The following is a 23,368-nucleotide window of genomic DNA, read 5'->3' on the forward strand; positions in this document are numbered from 1 at the left end:
TATGCACAAATTGTCTGGATATTGAAACCAAAAATGATCTTTGACTTCAATTATCTAGATAATTCAAGCAAATGAAAATTACATATAGGAATGAAACTACTAGATTCTGAGCTATCATTTTTAATTAGGAAAAATATGTGGCTTTTTAGGAGAAATATTTGCGTGCTCTAAACTGCGCATTATTGGAAAATATAAATAGTGACAAAATTGCCATGGGCCATATGCAAGTATTGGTATGAATGTTTAAATGTAGTTGATCTTGTTACTACAATGGGATTGGCATGTTACTCAATGCAGGTATTTTTATCAAATGGTCTAAATCAGTCTGAAGATATATTTTGAAAAGCAGATTTCTAAACAACTGTAAATAAGCAGATATCTAAAACAATTGTAAAGCTTAGGATTTTTATTTTGGTTATATCTGCAGGAAACCATTACCAGTAATAAAAGATTGGTAATTGAAAGATACCCTAGCATGAGCTTTTAAGTTTTCAATTCAATGTTTTCCACAGTATGGTCTATGGATTATTCTCTGAGGTCTGATTGTTGTGGGAGCTTATTTTAATATTGCATTTTCATTTTTATAATAGCTAACATAAGAAGCAGTTGTAAATATAAATTAGTTTTCTTTTTTCAGAAAACCTAATTGAAATTTATTCAAAATTTATTACTTTCTTAATTACTGTTTCTCAGACTTGACTGAGTAATTTTTTCAGGATGGAATGTTTTCAACCTTAAAAGAGTAATTTACATCTTTTGATTAGGAAAACAATGGGTTAAATAAATGTTTATTCCTTTCAAAAGATTACTTTAAAATATGCACAACTTAAGGTATAAATAAGCTTTGGAAATAAAGCATTTAAAATAGTCACTGTATTCTTAATCAGCGAATTTTCCAAATAACCAAGTTTCTCTTTGATATATTTTGAAAGAGAGAAGTTTGCTATGGTTGTGGAAAATAAGCTCTTGGCATTTGGGGGTGGTAATATCAAATCTTCTCTTTTTGTTTTTAAGGTAGTATTTGTTTTTTTCTAATAATATAGATTCAGTACTGAATAGTTAAAAAGTGTTAAGGTGTCCAAATAAAATACACTTTTAAGTTACCTTAAATCACCATGGTGTGGGGCTTGGGGGGGCAGGTGTTTGGTATGAACAGTTGAGGTATTGTTATTTTTTAAGTTTTTATGATACTTTTTTCTGAACATAATGTCACATAGTTTTCCTGTTACACAAAGTTCTTCATAAAAATCATTTCAGATTATTTTGGCATTCTATAGATAATTTAGCCATGAAGTATTGACCCAATTTGTTATTATTCATTTATGTGATTTCAATTTTTGTATTTTGTAAAGCCTCAAATGAATATTTTCATAGATAGCTCTTTATTTTATTGTTTTTCCATTTATTTATTTAGAAAAATATTACTTATTTTGATAAAAATCATACTATAAAGATCTGGTCAAATATGTGTAAATATAGTGATACTATTTTTATTGAGCACTTTTTTTGGGTAAAATGATATTGCTGATTTTTAAAAGCAAGTTTCAGTTTTTCTCAAGATTCACAGACGTTCTCTCTAGATATTTAAAATTCCTGAAAAGAACTGATTTTAGTGCATCTGAATGAAAAATCTTGAACTCACTGTCCAGCTATGTTTGGTACCATCTTAATATTACCTGAGAGATAACACTTTACTTTAATATCTTTGTCCTCACCTCTGCCTATTCTCCTTTTATGTTTACTTAGTACTCAAGATGATCTAAATGTATTTATAGCATTAGGATACTACCTTCTTAGTTAAAGAATGCTACTTTTTGGGAATGTGAACATGAGTAAAAAAGCTTCATATGGTACCTGAATCAATGGAAACACGTAAGTGCTAGTAACACATACTATGCATTTTCAAAAGCCTAGACAAATGAAACGCATTCACTTGCTGGTGTATTTGTCTATTGCACTTTAGAAGATCCAAAGAGAACTGTTACCTACGTTAATATACATGAGATATCTGTTTAGAAGTTAAACTAAAATGTTTGTGCTAAATGGAAACTGTTTTTCTGAAATGATTTGGTTGTTGAAGAAGTGAAGCAGTCACAATTTGGAACCCTATTTATTTTTGAACAGCAAAGCTGTTTAAATAACAACCTTTAGCATAATTTCAGAGAAAAGGATAATGTTTTTATATGTGTAAATATATAGATGTGGGTAAAATACTCTTGAAAGACTTTTTCATATATGCATTATCCAAAATATAATTTTCAGATGATATTTATAACAAATTGATTTATTCCCTTAGGAATTTATATAAATGAACAAATCAATGATAAAAATTCTTAGGCATCAATTTGTATGTTGTACATTCTTTTTTTTTTACTAAGGTATTATTAATATACACTCTTATGAAGGTTTCACGTGAAAAAACATTGTGGTTACTACATTCACCCATATTATCAAGTCCCCCCATACCCCACAGCAGTCACTGTCCATCAATGTAGTAAAATGCCACAGAGTCACTACTTGTCTTCTCTGTGCTACACTGTCTTCCCCATGACCACCCCCTACACCATATGTACTAATCACATATATATTTTACATTCTTATTTTAAGTTGGTAGTCTCCTAAAAATATGTGAGACAGATTGATATTATTTCAAGAATAGGATGGATACTAAAAACATGCTTTTTTTTACTTTATGAGGTAGGTGATCTATTCTCCCACTGAAAGGATTCTGAAAATATTGTTTTTGTGTGTGGGTGGTTTTTTTGTGTGTGGTGTGTGTGTGTGAAAAGTCTTGGAAAATAGGGCTGTAGTGTGTCTGCTTGGCCATATGATCTCTTTATTAAACTCACTTGTTTCTCCAGCTTGCCTCCAGTCTCTTCATGACTTTTATAAAAGCATAGAATTTAAATGTGTTTCTGTGTGAAATTTTAATATGTAATGATACTGTAGTTGATTTCAGCCATAGGGAATGCATAAAACAATATGAAAATTATATGATCACAGAGGCAGAACCAAACCCTTAGGAGAGACAGTTGTTTTAGAGAAGTTAGCCTTGTTCTTTCACTTTTAGCTTCAAATTTGTAACGTGCAATGTCCCCCTGTTGTTTCTGAAGAATAAAAGTGGTAGAAATTTTTTATGGTGTAATATTAACAATCTACTTTCTTTAGTTTAAGAATTTTTCAGTTCTGTGAAGGCGGTTCTGTTCTTCCTGATTCTTGGTAGGGCTTAGTGAAATAAAAGGGATTCACATCATAGTTTTGTTTTCTTTCTTTTGTGGATGGGCACTCTCCTTTTGGTAATTTTTCAAGAAACAAGGATGCATATTTTCAAAATCGTAAAGTACTGATAGTAAGAAAACATTTGGGTATAGATAAAGGATTCCATGTAGTTTATGAGGAATATGTCTTTAGAAGTTCTAGTTTGTGATATTCAGTAGGAGTGTAGTTTATACATAACTGGGATTGCATTGGCCCCATTTACATAATGGATATATGCAACACCCTCGTTTCTTGAAGATGAAATAAATGATGAATATTGGAGAATAAAATAGCAAAAGGGCTTTTGCTTAGTGATAATCAGAGAAAAGCATCAGTAAGGATCAATTACTTATGGTTCTATAGTGTCCTTTTTGAATCATGTTTAAGGGGCCTTTTAGTTATAGAACAGTTTTGCTGCCTCCATGTATGACTAGTATGTTATAATGGAAATGAGAGTCCTAGAAAATTCTGTGCATTTATACCTGTCTCTCTTGATTCAGCCTCCTTTGACCCACTTCATCTTTAAAGTGAACAAAATATAATGTTATGTTTGGCAGTTGCCCTGATGCATAAGACATTTTATAGAGATGCTCTGGTCTGACCTAGCTCCTAGAAAGTTTTTGATTCTTTTATCCATTTTCAATTCAGAACTCCTCTTCTATTTTTCTTTAATATGTCTACTTTTTTCTTTTTACCTGTTTCTCTCTACGGGCTTTGGATATCATTCAGTAAACCAGTGTCACAGATTTTATTCACCTTGATTAGGAGTCTTTGCCCTACCTAGATTTTGAGGTCCTAATCCTTCCTGAACAAGTTCCATATTTGGGTAATATTATGTATTAAAATACATATGGAAAGAATGCCTTTCAAAAATCAATTATTCTGTTTGCATTTATGGGTATGTAGATCTCTGTTAAAGATACATATGTATTTCTCTGTAGAGGTGAATTGTTGTCCTACTTTTACTAGACTGTAATTTTTATGCAGGTAGGAATTTTTGTCAAGTTGTCTTTTGATGTATCCCAAGCATCTAGAATAGTTTCTGGTTTATATAATAGACACTCAATAAATATTTATCAAATCAATGTTATATTAAGCACACATCTGTTCATAATTTTCTGCATATATTTTATCTTTATGTAAATAGAGAAGAATGCATACAGGAAACTGTGAATAAACCAGACAAATAGCAAATGTATAAAAGATCTAACATATCAGTCCCTCTAGTCCAAAATCATAACCAAATAGAAACATTACTGAACAGTATTTTGCAATGGTGTATTAACCAAGTGTTCTGAGGAAGACTGATACCATGGACTTAAACTCTAATTTCTTAAAAGAGAAAAACAATGGAAAACATACTAGTTATAATAGAATGTTACTGAGAAATTATAAACAGTAAGTCAAAGCATACCATCCTCTGCTATTACCTTCTGGAGTTGGCAGGGAAGAAGGAGAATGAAGATGTGCAAGAAATAGATAAAAGGTAAAGACTATATGTCTAAATTGCTACACTCGGTATAATCCAGGTCTCTCAATATTTTAGCTGAGAGGTTGCAGTTGGAGATAGCATAAAAGTAGTTACTGCTGCTTTGACTCAAGCTAGATGCTTTGGAAAATGGCAGAATGCATGTGGAATGACTAAGAATTTACTGGTCGATTTTAAATTGGTGATACTTATTTAAGAATTTGGAGATTTATACTATTTGGCTCTTAATTACCAAACAAGGAATGGATTTCAAAAGCTTATGAGCCCAGGAAATGCTTTGCAAAACAGAGTAATGACAGTGGAAAGTCAGCTTGATTTATACAGGTTATCTCATAATCTGCACAACTCGGAGAAGTAGATATTATTAATCTCACAGTATGGACAGTGAAACTGGAGTGTAGAGCCAGTGAAACAATTTTTAAAGTTAAATGGCTAGCAAGTGACAGAACTGTTCTGAGTCCTAAATTCTTAAAAGAAGCCTTTCAGTCTTTGCTTTCTTTTTCTCTCCTTATAAGCATGTCCAGATACCAGTTAGGTAACAAAGATAAAACCAAACTGAGAAGGTGCCATGCCAAGCATTTCATTTTACTCTACTTATCATAATACCCTCTTTGTTTTGAGTTCCCTATGCTTATCTATAGATTTATCTTTCACATATCTTTAAAAATAAATGCATTTTTGACTCCTTGGAAAGGAGTCCTAGCTTTATTCAAGCTAGAAAATATACTAATACCTCTCATATTTGCAGCTACAGAAAAATTAATTATTGCAAAATGAATAGGGCAATGGTTGGCACTTACTAGAGTCGAGTTTCTTGCTTTTTTACATTTCAGACACTTCTGTGTGTAAAATGAATTTTTGAGAGAAAATACAAATGTAAGAGAAACCCCTTGTTTTTCATGGCTTTTGAAATCTAACATAGTTTATAAACAGGAATAAAAACCCTAAACAATCTGTATAAATCAAGCTGACTTCCCACTGTCATTACTCTGTTTTGCAAAGCATTTTCTGGGCTCACAAGCTTTTGCAACCCATTCCTTGCTTGGTAACCAAGAGCCAAATAGTATAAATCTCCAAATTCTTAAAATCTCTAAAAATATATAAATACTGTATGTGAAATATTCATATCATATGAATTTGTTTACTTTCACAGGTTTTAGTTTTTATTAAATTGCAGTTTTTGCATTAAAATGTCTCTATATTTTCTAATTCATTCTTTCAAAAGCTATTTCAGTAACTACCATAAGCCAAGCAAAGTTCTGGGTACTGGGAACACAGCAATGAACAAAACAGAAAAATACATGCTCTATGTAACTTACACTCTAATGAAGGCAAAATGATGATAAAATAAATCAGTGCAGGGGCAGAGCCAGGATGGGGGCATGACTAGAGCAGTGGAAATCTCCTCCCAAAACCACATATATCTATGAAAATATAGCGAAGACAACCCTTCCTAAAATAGAGACCAGAGGACACAGGGCAACATCCAGACCACATCCACACCTGCGAGAACCCAGTGCCTCGCAAAGTGGGTAAGATACAAGCCCCAGCCCTCTGGGACCCGAGCACCCCTCCCCCCGGCCCCTGGCGGGTGGAGAGGAGTCAGCAGGGAGGGAAAGAGAGCCCAGGACTGCTGAACACCCAGTCCCAGGATTCCGGACCAGAGCGCAGACACAGTGCATGCGTGGGGTCCTGGATACTAGGGAAACAGGGTGGCAGGACTGGTGAGCGGGTGCCTGAGGCTGACACCGGAGAACAAAGAAACGGGAGCGGTTTTTTTTTGGTGAGTGCTTTTTGGAAGCCTTAAAGGGACAGGGACCCCAAAACTAGGGAAACAGGGCAGCAAGACCGGTGAGCGGGTGCCTGAGACCAACACCTGAGGACAAAGAAAATCACACGTTTTTCCCCCCTTTTTTTTTCTTTTTATTCTCTTTTGTTGTTGCTGTTGTTGTTTTGGTTTGGAGAGTGCTTTTTGGGAAGTCTTAAAGGGGCAGGACAGGTCACTTAGACCAGAGGCAGGGAATCTGGGGATCTCTGGGCACTCTAACCCCCTGGGCAACAGGGAGCACAGAGGCCCCTTATGGAGATAAATAGCCTCCCAGCCACTCCCCCTCCAACGGGGCTACATTATTTTGGAGGAGCAGCCCCAGCCAGGCCACGCTCACAGCAAGAGCGGAGATAAACTCCAAACCAACCGGGCAGGTAGCTGAAGCCCTGTCTGTGCACAGCTACCAAGCATAAGCCACTAGAGGTCGCTATTCTCCCAGGAGAGGAAGGCCACAAACCAAAAAGAAGGAAAGCTCTCCCAGCTGTCAATCATACCAGCTCTGCAAACTATCTCTATCACCATGAAAAGGCAAAACTATAGGCAGACAAAGATCACAGAGACAACACCTGAGAAGGAGACAGACCTAACCAGTCTTCCTGAAAAAGAATTCAAAATAAAAATCATGAACATGCTGACAGAGATGCAGAGAAAAATGCAAGAGCAATGGGATGAGATGCAGAGAAAAATGCAAGAGCAATGGGATGAAGTCCAGAGGGAGATCACAGATGTCAGGAAGGAGATCACAGAAGTGAAACAATCCCTGAAAGGATTTATAAGCAGAATGGATAAGATGCAAGAGTCCATTGAAGGAATAGAAACCAGAGAACAGGAACGTATAGAAGCTGGCATAGAGAGAGATAAAAGGATCTCCAGGAACAAAACAACACTAAGAGAATTCTGTGACCAATCCAAAAGGAATAATATTCGTATAGGGGTACCAGAAGAAGAAGAAAGAGGAAAAGGGATAGAAAGTCTCTTTGAAGAAATAATTGCTGAAAACTTCCACAAACTGGGGGAGGAAATAATTGAACAGACCACGGAAATACACAGAACCCCCAACAGAAAGGATCCAAGGAGGACAACACCAAGACACATAGTAATTAAAATGGCAAGGATCAAGGATAAGGAAAGAGTTTTAAAGGCAGCTAGAGAGAAAAAGGTCACCTATAAAGGAAAACCCATCAGGCTAACATCAGACTTCTGGAACAGAAACCCTACAGGCCAGAAGAGAATGGCATGATATACTTAATGCAATGAAACAGAAGGGCCTTGAACCAAGGATACTGTATCCAGCATGACTATCATTTAAATATGATGGCGGGATTAAACAATTCCCAGACAAGCAAAAGCTGAGGGAATTTGCTTCCCACAAACCACCTCTACAGGGCACCTTACAGGGACTGCTCTAGATGGGAGCACTGCTAAAAAGAGCACAGAAAAAAACACACAACATATGAAGAATGCAGGAGCAGGAATAAGAAGGGAGAGAAGAAAAGAATCTCCAGACAGTGTATATAACAGCTTAATAAGCGAGCTAAGTTAGGCAGTAATATACTAAAGAAGCTAACTTTCAACCTTTGGTAACCACAAATCTAAAGCCTGCAATGGCAATAAGTACATATCTCTCAATAGTCACCCTAAATGTAAATGGACTTAATGCACCAATCAAAAGACACAGAGTAATAGAATGGATAAAAAAGCAAGACCCATCTATATGCTGCTTACAAGAAACTCACCTCAAACCCAAAGACAGACACAGACTGAAAATCAAGGGATGGAAAAACATATTTCAAGCAAACAACAGTGAAAAGAAACCAGGGGTTGCAGTACTACTATCAGACAAAATAGACTTTAAAACACAGAAAGTAACAAGAGATAAAGAAGGACACTATGTAATGATAAAGGGCTTAGTCCAACAAGAGGATATAACCTTTCTAAATATATATGCACCCAACAAAGGAGCACCAGCATTTGTGAAACAAATACTAACAGAACTAAAGAGGGAAATAGACTGCAATGCATTCATTTTAGGAGACTTCAACACACCACTCACCCCAAAGGATAGATCCACCGGGCAGAAAATAAGTAAGAACACACAGGCACTGAACAACACACTAGAACAGATGGACCTAACAGACATCTATAGAACTCTACATCCAAAAGCAACAGGATATACATTCTTCTCAAGTGCACATGAAACATTCTCCAGAATAGACCATATACTAGCTCACAAAAAGTGCCTCAGTAAATTCCAAAATATTGACATTCTACCAACCAATTTTTCAGACCACAAAGGTATAAAACTAGAAATAAATTCTACAAAGAAAACAAAAAGGCTCACAAACACATGGAGGCTTAACAGCATGCTTCTAAATAATCAATGGATCAATGAACAAATCAAAATAGAGATCAAGGAATATATAGAAACAAATGACAACAACAACACAAAGCCCCAACTTCTGTGGGATGCAGCGAAAGTAGTCTTAAGAGGAAAGTATATAGCAATCCAGGCAAACTTGAAGAAGGAAGAACAAACCCAAATGAATAGTCTAACATCACAATTATCGAAACTGGAAAAAGAACAAATGAGGCCTAAAGTCAGCAGAAGGAGGGACATAATAAAGATCAGAGAAGAAATAAACAAAATTGAGAAGAATAAAACAATAGCAAAAATCAATGAAACCAAGAATTGGTTCTTTGAGAAAATAAACAGAATAGATAAGCCTCTAGCCAAACTTATTAAGAGAAAAAGAGAATCAACACCAATCAACAGCATCAGAAATGAGTACGGAATAGTCACGACAGACTCCACAGAAATACAAAGAATTATTAAAGAATACTATGAAAACCTATATGCCAACAAGCTGTAAAACCTAGAAGAAATGGACAACTTCCTAGAAAAATACAACTTCCCAAGACTGACCAAGGAAGAAACACAAAAGTTAAACAAACCAATTATGAGCAAAGAAATTGAAACGGTAATCAAAAAACTACCCAAGAACAAAACCCCGGGGCCAGACAGATTTACCTCGAAATTTTATCAGACACACAGAGAAGACATAATACCCATTCTCCTTAAAGTGTTCCAAAAAATAGAAGAGAAGGGAATACTCCCAAACTCATTCTATGAAGCCAATATCACCCTAATACCAAAACCAGGCAAAGACCCCACCAAAAAAGAAAATTACAGACCAATATCCCTGATGAATGTGGATGCAAAAATACTCAATAAAATATTAGCAAACAGAATTCAACAGTATATCAAAAGGATCATACACCATGACCCAGTGGGATTCATCCCAGGGATGCAAGGATGGTACAGCATTCGAAAATCCATCAACATCATCCACCACATCAACAAAAAGAAAGACAAAAACCACATGATCATCTCCATAGATGCTGAAAAAGCATTTGACAAAATTCAACATCCATTCATGATAAGAACTCTTAGCAAAATGGGAATAGAGGGCAAGTACCTCAACATAATAAAGGCCATATATGATAAACCCACAGACAACATTATACTGAACAGCAAGAAGCTGAAAGCATTTCCTCTGAGATCGGGAACCAGACAGGGATGCCCACTCTCCCCACTGTTATTTAACATAGTACTGGAGGTCCTAGCCACAGCAATCAGACAAAACAAAGAATTACAAGGAATCCAGATTGGTAAAGAAGAAGGTAAACTGTCACTATTTGCAGATGATATGATACTGTACATAAAAAACCCTAAAGACTCCACTCCAAAACTACTAGAACTGATATCGGAATACAGAAAAGTTTCAGGATACAAAATTAACACACAGAAATCTGTAGCTTTCCTACACACTAACAATGAACCAATAGAATGAGAAATCAGGAAAACAATTCCATTCACAATTGCATCAAAAAGAATAAAATACCTAGGAATAAACCTAACCAAAGAAGTGAAAGACTTATACTCTGAAAACTACAAGTCACTCTTAAGAGAAATTAAAGGGGACACTAACAAATGGAACCTCATCCCATGCTCATGGCTAGGAAGAATTAATATCATCAAAATGGCCATCCTGCCCAAAGCAATATACAGATTTGATGCAATCCTTATCAAATTACCAGCAACATTCTTCAATGAACTGGAACAAATAATTCAAAAATTCATATGGAAACACCAAAGACCCTGAATAGCCAAAGCAATCCTGAGAAAGAAGAATAAAGTAAGGGGGATCTCACTCCCCATCTTCAGGCTCTACTACAAAGCCATAGTAATCAAGACAATTTGGTACTGGCACAAGAACAGAGCCACAGACCAGTGGTACAGATAAGAGACTCCAGAAATTAACCCAAACATATATGGTCAATTAATATTTGATAAAGGAGCCATGGACCTACAATGGCAAAATGACAGTCTCTTCAACAGATGGTGCTGGCAAAACTGGACAACTACATGTAGGAGAATGAAACTGGACCATTGTCTAACCCCATATACAAAGGTAAACTCAAAATGGATCAAAGACCTGAATGTAAGTCATGAAACCATTAAACTCTTGGAAAAAAATATAGGCAAAAACCTCTTAGACATAAACATGAGTGACCTCTTCTTGAACATATCTCCCCGGGCAAGGAAAACAACAGCGAAAATGAGCAAGTGGGACTACATTAAGCTGAAAAGCTTCTGTACAGCGAAAGACACCATCAATAGAACAAAAAGGAACCCTACAGTATGGGAGAATATATTTGAAAATGACACATCCGATAAAGGCTTGACGTTCAGAATATATAAAGAGCTCACACGCCTCAACATACAAAAAACAAATAACCCAATTAAAAAATGGGCAGAGGAACTGAACAGTTCTCTAAAAAAGAAATACAGATGGCCAACAGACACATGAAAAGATGCTCCACATCGCTAATTATTGGAGAAATGCAAATTAAAACTACAATGAGGTATCACCTCACACCAGTAAGGATGGCTGCCATCCAAAAGACAAACAACAACAGATGTTGGTGAGGCTGTGGAGAAAGGGGAACCCTCCTACACTGCTGGTGGGAATGTAAATTAGTCCAACCATTGTGGAAAGCAGTATGGAGGTTCATCAAAATACTCAAAACAGACCTACTCTTTGACCCAGGAATTCCACTCCTAGGAATTTACTCTAAGAACACAGCAATCAAGTTTGAGAAAGACAGATGTACCCCTATGTTTATCACAGCACTATTTACAATAGCCAAAAATTGGAAGCAACCTAAATGTCCATCAGTAGATGAATGGATAAAGAAGATGTGGCACATATACGCAATGGAATACTACTCAGCCATAAGAAGAGGGAAAATCCTAGCATTTGCAGCAACATGGATTGAGCTGGAGAGTATTATGCTCAGTGAAATAAGCCATGCGTAGAAAGAGAAATACCAAATGATTTCACTCATCTGAAGAGTATAAGAACAAAGGAAAAACTGAAGGAACAAAACAGCAGTGGAATTACAGAATCCAAAAATGGACTAACAGGTACCAAAGGGAAAGGAACTGGAGAGGATGGGTGGGCAGGGAGGGATAAGGAGGGGGAAGAAGAAAGGGGGTATTAAGATTAGCATGCATGGGGAGGGGGGAGAAAGGGGAGGGAGGGCTGTATAACACAGAGAGGACAAGTAGTGATTCTACAACATTTTGCTATGCTGATAGACAGTGACTGTAATGTGGTTTTTAGGGGGGACTTGGTATAGGGGAGAGCATAGTAAACATAGTATTCTTCATGTAAGTGTAGATTAAAGACTAAAAAAAAACCCAAAAGGAAAAAAAAGAAAGAAAGAAAGAAAAGGGGAATTACTCCTTGATAGGATAAAACTATTGTTAAATCAAAGATTAGCACATGCTTTAAATATCCTTAATTTTGATCACTTAAAGGGTGTCAAATGATCAGGTATGGAGGTACTCTTTTCTCATAATATTCCTTTCTCTTAATAAAAAAAAAAAAAAGCAGCTCCTGTGTGCTGACCTCTAATGAGTTCTACACAGTGGTATAGAGGGCATGTCAAAGTGTAGGCAAAGGGTCTGTTTGTTGTTATGCAGAAGATCAAGGCCTAGCTTGGCTACCCAGAAAATGAACTAAGATACGATATGAGGAGGAGCTTCTGGCATCAGCACTCTATGGAGGACTCGTGCGGGGGGATGATCATCAAAAAGCCTCCACAGGGATCCAGGTGATGCTGCGGTTGTGGCTGCGTCCTCCACACTGTTGCCTGGACTTGCCATAGGAATGAGGAGGGAGATGTCTAGGCTGGCATGTGCATACAGTGAGACAACGAATTTGACCGGATCTGTACTGTTGGAACTCAACCAGGAGTTGGGAGGGGTGCAAGTTGTAGCGCTCCAAAATCTTACGACTATAGACTATCTACTGTTAAAAGAACATATGGGATGTGAACAGATCCCAGAAATGGGTTGCTTTAATTTGTCTGATTTCTCTCAGACTGTTCAAGTACAGTTGGACAATATCCATCATATCATAGAGTAATTTTCACAAATGCCTAGGGTGCCTAACTGGTTTTCTTGGCTTCACTGGAGATGGCTGGTAATTATAGATTTGCTTAGTTTATGTCACTGTATTCCTATTATGTTAATACGTGTGCGCAAGTTAGTTAGTAGTTTAAAACCTATACATGCTTAAGGTACTCTACAAGAAGATATGGCAAAGAAATAATCAATCCTCCCATGTTTTCTTCCATATGCTACCTCTATAGCTTTTCTTCTTCCTTCCTAATTACAACCCTTAAATAGAATTCATGCCTCATATCGAATTTACGGAGCATCATAATTCCTTGTAAAGATACCTCGAGACAAGTGCTGGGCATAGAAGCTACAGGGCATAAATCTGCAAAGAAGTAAAAAGCTAACCTTCTCAAACAATATGGCTTCTCTCTCACTTACCAACTTTACATTTCCCTGTATGGCCCGGAAGATGACTGTTTAGCTAAAGGGTAGAACAACCTAAGACAGGCACAGTCGCAGGGAGCCATCAGGTGAGAAATTGGGGATCAACAGTGGTGAGGCTTAGAACCTCACCCCCCCTGTTTTGAGAGAAATCTGCATCCGTGGATGTTTTAAGGCCCTTGTGTAGCTTGGATTAACACATAGTCTACAGGCACACACCTGATCATCTACAATTGCTCTCTTACAACACTAAACTATGTTTTCTACCTTTGTCTTGCATCTACCTACCACTTCAGCAGTTTATTAAAAATAAAAAAAATAATAATAATAAAGGGAGAAGTGTGGGATCCACATATAAATCAAGTATAAAAATCAAACGAATATTCATATCTGACCTGATTGTTTATAATTCATAATGCGTGATCAAAACCGAAAGTTTCTGTGATGAATGGCCTTGTACTGTTCACCATGTAAGAACTTATTCACTATGTAAGAATTCGTTCACCATGTAGGAACTTGTTCGTTATGCTTCAGAAGATTGGAGACTGATGAGAATTAGGCTTGAGATGGATTAATGATTGTGCATTGAGCATTGACCCCCCTATACAGAATTTTATTGTTGTTAACAACCATTTGATCAATAAATATGAGAGATCCCCTCTCAAAATAAATAAATAAATAAATAAATCAGTGCATGTATATGATATGGTAAATGATGGTAAGTGCATGGAGAATAATAAATCAAGGGAACCGACAGTATTATATTTTTATTATAAAATTATAATTAATATGCTTACATCCAAGTGGTCTTTATTGGTTGTTATTTTTTAAATTATTAATTAGAGTATCATACTATCAATTTTTCATTTGTGCCTCCAGCATACTCTGGGCCTCCTTTTCCACCTGAAAATCACTGCCCAGATTGGAATGCATAAGGTTTCATTTGCCTTTAGGTTCCTGGTGATGCTGAGGGTGAGGAGGTAGTTAAGGGCATGAGCAATGCCATACTCACCAAGGGGGAAAAAAAAAAACCAATGCTAATCTTTTGTACCTTGAGAACATTTAATGTGTGATGTAGTGATGTACAGTATATTTAGAACTATTTGTGTATTTGAAATAAGAGTAAGTGTGCTTAATAAGCAGGAAACATGACTAACTCAATTAGAGGTAAAGATATTCATTTAGACAAAATAAAAGTAAACTTATCAGACAATTGATTTTCATGCAGTAAATAAATGGCTTATCTGAAATTAAAAACATGTCTACCAAGATTATACAATAAGAGCAAGATAAGAAGATCCTATGCATACCCAGATTTGGGTGAGCATGAGATGAAGAAACTATATGATCCTATAAATAGTATTTTTTTTTCAACTTCAGAGTGCTGCAGAAGTTAATTTAAAACATCCCTATGAGTCACAGAGAACCATGAAACTCACTCAGAGCATTTCTGAAAACCTTCAGAAAATAAGCATTTGGGGAGGAGTGACAGGAGCACCTGTAAATGGGTAGCATTGCAGATTTGTGCTGTGGGCCATGGGGATAACAGAGAAAGGCCTGAAGGTGAGACGGTTTGAGGAAAGTATTGTAGTGACCTTAAAGCTAAGAGAGTCAAATCCAAACCATGACAAAGTCAACAGTTTTACTTGCTAACTCTTCTTTTTTAAAAAATTCATGACTGGAAGGGATCTGCCACTCACTCTCATAATAGCAAGAGTATAAAGACTTGGAATAACAAAGCTTGTATTGTTGGCTGATGTTTGATATGTAGTTCCCTTTTTAATCAATAAAATAGAACTTTCTGTTTCTTGTGGGTCGAACTGAATATAATATTGAGAATTTCAGATACAATATTGAGAATTGCGAAGATTTACAAATATGCTTTAGTATGTTTATTAAAGCATATGCTTTATCATTTTAATGTAGGAATAGGAATTATTTAAAGACACTTTCATGTGGACTTGTCATCTTTGCTTTTAATTCATTTATTCAACAATTTTGACCAGAGACCAGGTTGGCAGTGAGGATATATATGAAAATAAGGATTTTAATCTTGAAGCCCTCATAATCTATAAGCAGAAACAGAAAAGAAAAGTAGTTGGCACAATGCAGTGTGGTGAGTCTTATATAATGGGTTATTCCCAGAATGCCATGCAAATACAAGATGCTCAGAGGAAGAAGACCTAGAGGTGTTCATGAAAATGTGGAACATGGTCAAGAAATGGAAGTCTCATTTTAATAAAACAACTTTATTTTAACTAATCAGGTAGGGAGGGCAGGAGAATGAGGTGCTTTATACTAAAATACCTCTTTTGAAAATATTTCATTTATTGAAAATAAATGTTTCACCCCTGAGACCATCAACATAGGATTGTTTGAACTGTAGTGCATCCACTCAATGGTAAATCTATAAAAAGGAAAAAAGAACATCTATGTAGATTATTATTGAATTCCACAATATAAAATTTGGCAAAACAAACAAGTAAGGCAGAACTATGTAGATCAGGCAAACTTTTATTTGGGAAAGAAAAAGGTGTGTGTGTATTCCCTGTGGATGGTGACTTAACCACACAGAAAAAAATGATTTCAAGTAATTTATACAATGGAACTAATAGGGACTGCAAAGAAATCTTAACCTGTTTTTAATTATTATACCATCAGTAATAATATACTCATTTTAATTTGAAACTATTAAATAATGACACAAGCAAATAAGTATTTATGTTGGATGTCATTAAGAATGAAGAATTTCAGCAAAAGAAAAACATGTAACAAATATGAAGCAATACCTCATGTAAAGAATCTATTTCTAAATTTGTGTTGAAAGTCAGTATGATTGTTTGATGTATTTTCTGTATAAAAATCATGAATTCTATGTCAAATCAATATAAAGACCTAAAAGCAACTAGCAGCCCAGTACCGTAAGCACCCAGGTTCTAGATTGTGTTCTTTAAATATGATTTCTCCCCAAAGAACTAAACAGATTTAGGGAAGTTTCTGATTCTTGTTATAGGACAACAAATGTTCAAGATGAGATTAGACTATCTTCTTGCATTGGAAAGTAAAAAAAAAAAAAAACTATCAAAGATTCCTGAGGTCTTATCAAGAGGATTAAAGCTCCCAGTTCTGTTAGAAGGCCATGCATCTATATGGATTCCCATTCATTCTCTGTAGTGATATTTGTAATTGCTGTAATATGTCAAATAGCAGTGCACAAAGTTAGCTACTTAATTTTCAGGGCCCAATATGAAATTGATGGTGTTGGTAGAAAATGAAAGTGTTGGTAGAGATACTAAAGGATAAAACATTTTCCTTTCTTCAAAAAAAGAAAAAAAGCATTTAAGCCAAAGTGAAGAGGCTTAGTCTGACCAAAAGATGAAACAATTAGACCACACACACACACATACACACACACACAAAATAACTACAGTTGACTGAATGACAGAAAAATATTAAAATTCATTCCATAATTTGATATTAAAAATAACCTTCTTTGTTGCTCTTTGAGATTGCTAGGAGACTAATTTATTATTCTAGTAAGTAAAAGGAGAGTCTGAAACATTTATTCTGTCTCCCTGTAAAACAGTACCTGAAAGTAATCAAATTATTGACCACGGAAAATATTTTGTAAAAAGAATGCCTGCAAATTAAAGAAGAAAAATCATGGAATATCAACACTTTATAATCCCTAATAAAATAATGGATTTAGATAATTATCATCAAAGGCTGAGAAAACTTTTAGATGAAAAGCTGATGGGAAACTTTAAATCTAGACATACAAATCAATCTTAGCATAATATAAAAAGAAACAGGCTTCTATGGGCCTTCAAAGATGATGCAATAAGTACTCAAGATCATCTATGAAATACTCTACACATAAATAAGGTTAAGGAAAATAATAGTCTTTAGATCTAATTGCCATTACAAGAAATTACAGAGGTCAAAGAAAAGTGTTAACATCTCAGAGATGCAATTAGCAATATCTAGACTGTGGCAAATTCTGTAGGAATTTCCTATGACTTCATATTGGCCCAAAGAGGAATTCAACAGTTATTTAATGACTTGGATTTGGGGAGTAAATTACTCATGCAGAAGGAAAGGAATTAAGGAAGTAAGATTTAGTATCCTTCTTAACACTCCATGCTTACCTACGACATTCATCTATTTTTAATAGTCTGTTAGAGAGCTTTTTCTCTCTAGATTATAAACTCCACCAGAATAGGACTCTGTAAAAGTTGTATCGCACCATAACTATATAACATCAATTAAGAGTCCATGTGACATGGAGGTGCTTTCCTAGATGTTGTCAATTAAAACAAAGCAAAACAAACAAGATGTGAAGGAATGGACATAGGGAGAAATCCTCTGCGTAGCAAAGCCTCTGAAACTGAGCTCCTAGACAAGCTGGGGGAGCACTTCATCAGCACCAAAAATTTACTTTTCCTAGCTATCACATAAACCCTAACAGAAAATGCAGTTATTTAGCTAAGACCACACTCTCAAATAAAACACATCATGAGCAAAACTTGGTGAAACATTTTCTGCTATACTAGTGATAGAACAAAATACCTATATCCACATATATATATTTTACAGTTTATTTTTAATTACCTTTTACACTGCCAAACAGGGATCCCTCAGTTCATACCTGGATTTTCACTAATACCAGAATTTGCCACATTTTTTTAAATATTCCTCTTTTCTTAATTCTTCTTTTGCCAAGCTCTTCCCAGTTTGGTGAATTATTACTTAAAGTTTAAAAGTTATTTGTAAGCCATCTGTGGTGCTGGTCTTACCAAACCATACCACTATGAACTATTCTCTCTACTTCTCTATCAACTATATCACTGTTCCCATTTGTAAGAATGATTTATTTATATGTCAACTATAATAAGAACTGTATGTATTAGTCTTATTTTATACACATTTTTATTCAGAATACACAGGACAATAATAGAAATTTAATAAATGATTGATCGTGAGTGAAAGAACATGTGACTAAAATCTACTTCTTAACAGTAATGTTCTAGATACAATTGGTCTTGATTTCACCAGGGTATTCAGTAATGTTTCTAATAATGTGGTGGGTTCAAGACTGAAAAAGCGAGATTTTCTTTTAAGCTAGAAAATAGATAGCTTTGCAATAAATACAATCTTGATAAAGATACACAGGTACAACTGGAAAATACATGGGTTTATGTGGATTACAAACATATGAAAAAGCTAAGAAAAATTGTCTCTCATGTCCGAGGGTCTTAGCATAGCTTTGGAGAAAATTTCAGGAATTTTGAAAATCTTTTCATTTTCACTCTGGTGTGCATTAGTGATTTAGAGAGAATGATAAATTGTGTTTGCTAGAACATTGCATCAGTCTGGGTCCAATTAAGAGAAAGAAACCACACAGTAATCTGAACAAGGAAAATTTAATGTAGAAAATTATTGAACTATAACAATGGATTGGAGTAGGGAGGAATTGGCTAGTAAGAACTAACAATAACTCTAAAGAATGTAGCAATATCAGATATAATATGTAATAGAATAGGAGATTATGTATGCACTAGTTTGCTAGGGCTGCCATAAGAAAATACCATGGGCTGCGTGGTTTAAACTTATTTTCTCACAGCTCTGGAGGCTGCAAGTCTGTCGGCAAGATGTCAGCAAGCTTCGCTTCTCCTGAGGAACTCTTGTTGGCCTGCAGGTGTTTGTCTTCCGGCTGTGTCTTTCCTTCTGTGCACACATACTGGCTGACTCTGGGTGTCTGGATTTCCCCTTCTTACAAGGACACCACTTTGTATTGTACTGTATTGGGACCCACCCTAAGGGCTTCATTTTAACCTAATTTCCCCTTTAAAGGTTCTAGCTCCACGTACAGTCACATTCTGAGGTAGTTCAGTTTATAATAATACAATAATATTACACTACACTACACTGCTCTACACAACAACACAGTATACTACATTGTACTCTACAAAGCCATGTTCATATGAGAGAACACTCCAGTCAATGCCGCTATGACCCTGAAATCCAGCCCTTGGTGGAGAAGGCCTGGCTGTTGCTCACGGGAGAGCAGAGAAGTTGCCATGGTGCCCTGATGGTGGAATTGGCCATAGATCTTCCTTTGTAACTGGTGGAAATTGGCTTTCTATGTTGCAGAAGAAAGTTGTGAACAGCGGGGTGTTTCACCAGAGGCAGTCTGCCGTAAAACCACTTCAAGGGCTTGTTGGGGAAACCCACAGACCCCTGCCAAGCCAACGAGAGGTCCTCAGGAGAAGTCAAACTTGCTGCCATCTTGATATCCAGCTTCCAGAACTGTGAGAAAATAAGTTGTTATTGTTTAAGCCATCAGTCTGTGGTATTTTCTTATGGCAGCCCTAGCAAACTAATGCATATATAATCTCCTATTATATTACATGTTATATCTAATATTGTTGCATTTTTCTGATGCTAGGGAAAAGCCTGGTGCTGGAGAAGCTGGATTATAGGTGACAGTCAGGTGGGCACACTGAGATCAAGAAGCAAATCCCTTTCCCCTCCAGACCCTTTAATGACAAAGTTTCAATGCCAGTTGACAATTTTTTGAAGGGACCATATCCATTTTTACAGAAGGTAAGTATAAATACAGGGCTGAAAGGCTCCCAAACTGACATAGACATAGGTCAAACAAGTTTAGAAAAAAAAGAGTGTGGATAGTGGTAAGTGAACTGGTATACCATGTTGGGAAATAATAATTTAAGAAATATAAATTTACTTGTTCCCATATACTTTGAAATAAAATGGTAATTCCCTTTTCTAGCATTTATTGATAAAAATATCCCTAAGCAATTATTGGAGAAAAATATTTTTGCCAGAAATCCATCCATCATCTACCTATCTATTGATCCATCTATCATCTACAGAAAATATATGTAGTAGTTGCCAATTACTAATATACTAATTAGTAATTATGGTAAAATATAATAATTATATATATTTTTAGTATATACAGCAAAAGTGTCATGAGGTGCACTACTGTTGAGCATTGGTTTGTAGGATATACGATTTTTAATTTATTGACTGTTGGCAAAGGACAAAGTAATGTAAGAAAAGGAAGAAACTGATGAAATAGATTTTTCTTTGTTACTAAAATAATTTTGTAATGAAATCATGTTTCATTTTTTGCAAATTTCCTTTTACCAAAAGAATACCTACTTTCTGCTTACTTATTTCATCATGACAACATACACATATTTTTTAACTTCGGAGAAACCTTAATAGCATGCTCCTTAAATAGCAGTCTCTCTATCTGTTGAGTTCAAGTAAATACACATCTTAAGGATCTGGAATGTTTCTCTTATATTTTTTCTTCTATTTTGTTCTTTCATTGCAATGCAGAGGGAAAAATATAAGCATATTCTGGATCAAATGGATGCTATTTTAATAGAAAATGTCTCATATTGAACACTTAAATAAAAACTCAGGGACTGAACTTAATCTCATAGGCAATAATTAGTCTAACTCCAATAGCCAATGCTAAATGAAAAGAACTAGGTCAAAATTAATGTATAAATGATGATGAGGGGAATAAAAAACCTTTCGTGATATGCAATGAACAGAGTTTTTTGAGTAGTTCAAGTACTCAAATAGGAATGTGTGATAGTTAATTTTATGTGTCAGTTTGACTAGACCACCAGGTGCCCAGATATTTGTCAAACATTATTCTGGTTGTAGGGGTTTTTCTGGATGAAATTAACATTTGAATCAGGAGACTGAGTAGAGTAGATTGCCCACCCTGGTGTGTCTGGGCCTCGTCTCATCCACTGAAGGCCTGAACAGAACAAATACAGAATCTCCTGCTGCCTAATGGCTTCAGCTGGCACACTGTTCTTGCTTTTTGAGTGGAATTGAATCATTGCTTCTTCTTGGGTCTCATGCCTTCCAGCTTTTAGACTTGAACTTACACTATCAGGTCGCCTGCTCCTCAGGCATCACACTCAGATTGGAACTGCTCATTAACTCTCCTGGTTCTCTCGTTTGCCAGCTGCAGATCTTGGGACTTTTCAGCCTCATAATTGCATGAGCCAGTTTACTATCTATCATCTATCTATCTTCTGTTGATCTACCTATCTAATCTATCAGTGATCTATATTCCATTGGTTCTATTTCTTTGGATAGCCCTGACTTATAGAGATTTACATCAAAATTATCCTGTGTAGATGTTTAACTTCAGCTGAGCAACATCATTTACTTACATTTGTTTTAATGTGGTATGGTACTGCCTTTACAAGTTTGTTTGCATTTAATGTGCAAAAGTGTTTTAACTTTATGGTTGTATAAGACTTAAATGTATAAGATATCTATAACTTCTCCTTACTATTTTATCTTTTTTGAAAAAACAAATGCCCTTAAACCAAATATCATCTTTCTGTTACTTCTGCTTTCAAGGGGCAAATGCCTTAATGCCTGTCAACTTTCTGTAATCTTGCCATTGTAGTAAAAAATACAATATTCATATCATATTAATAATCATTTATATTTAATTAGCTGTTATGCATGTTGAAATGTTTAAAGATGTATTAGGGAATATGTATTTTGAGAGAATATATGGCCACTATATACTGTTCTAAGAATATAACTGTTATAAGAGCTTGACATACTTAATCTCATTTAATATTAACAACAACCTATAAATTAGGATGTACTACTATATCCACTTTATAGGGGAAGAGAATGAAGTGTGTAGGAAGTGGAGAGATGCTTAACTGCCTTAGGCTGGGGAGATCAGAGGAAGAGGTCATCTCTAAGCTGAGACTCCAACTTAAGGTAGTCATTTCCATGGGAAAGAACATGTAAAGGTTAATGGAAATAGAAGGGCCAGCATGAAAAAAGACAATAGGCAGTAAAAAGTATATCATTGGAAAACTGCAATTATTTTGGCACAGATGGAATTAAGATAGTTGATTATGATCAGAATTTAGAAAGATTGGGGCTTTTAAAAACTTGAGGTGACTTCTGAGTAGATATCCTTCCTATCTCTTCTGTCACACCAAATACTGATAAACCAAAGTTTGAAGATGAAGTGAAATATATTAGTTTGAGGCTGGTGGTGATAAACACGGTTAAGAGCCCAGCCAAAAACAATTTGCTTTTAAATCCTCTCTAAAAAGCTAAGTGACAGAGAAAATGTCTTACCCTTTTTAATCTTCATTGTCCTCATTTACAAAAATGGAGATGAATTTATACATTTATTTACAACATCAAATAAAAAAACAATTTGAAAAATATAGTACTGTAGACAAAAGAGTAAGGTATCTTGGAAATAAAAACAGGATAAAAAGCTATATTAAGCCAATTTAAATAAGAAATCAAGTGTAATGATAATGCCGTATACATTAGCATATTCATTAGTATATTAGTATATTCATTTTTAATTATTATAAAGCAAAATCCTAGACAAATATGTGGGTGAAAAAAATTTAGATGCAAATCACAAAATTTTGAAATTAATGAAGTAGGTATCTGTATTAAAATAAGTAAAATGCAAAGGATTATATTATATATGTTAACAGATTAAATTAAAAATGTTTTTATATTCAGGCCTCTAATCTTGCCAAAGATAGAAATGATGAATCATTTGAATCAGGTCACAGAAGTGGGTTATGATTATAGACATTTGGCTGTTCATTTGTCTTTGTGTTTGTGTTTGGTGTCTACTGCCATGATCTTATTTCAATTTTAATGTACAACTTTGACATTTTTTTATGGCACAAAGTAGATATTTATAGACAATGATTTAGATATAGTGGTTATCATGAGAAAGGAACTATATTATAACAACTGCATTGGGACATACCCGCAAACCACAGTCTAAATTAGATGTGAGGCAGATCAAACAAGCAGTGGTACT

This window comes from Manis javanica, chromosome 2 (assembly GCF_040802235.1).
Source record: "Manis javanica isolate MJ-LG chromosome 2, MJ_LKY, whole genome shotgun sequence".
NCBI lineage: Eukaryota > Metazoa > Chordata > Mammalia > Pholidota > Manidae > Manis > Manis javanica.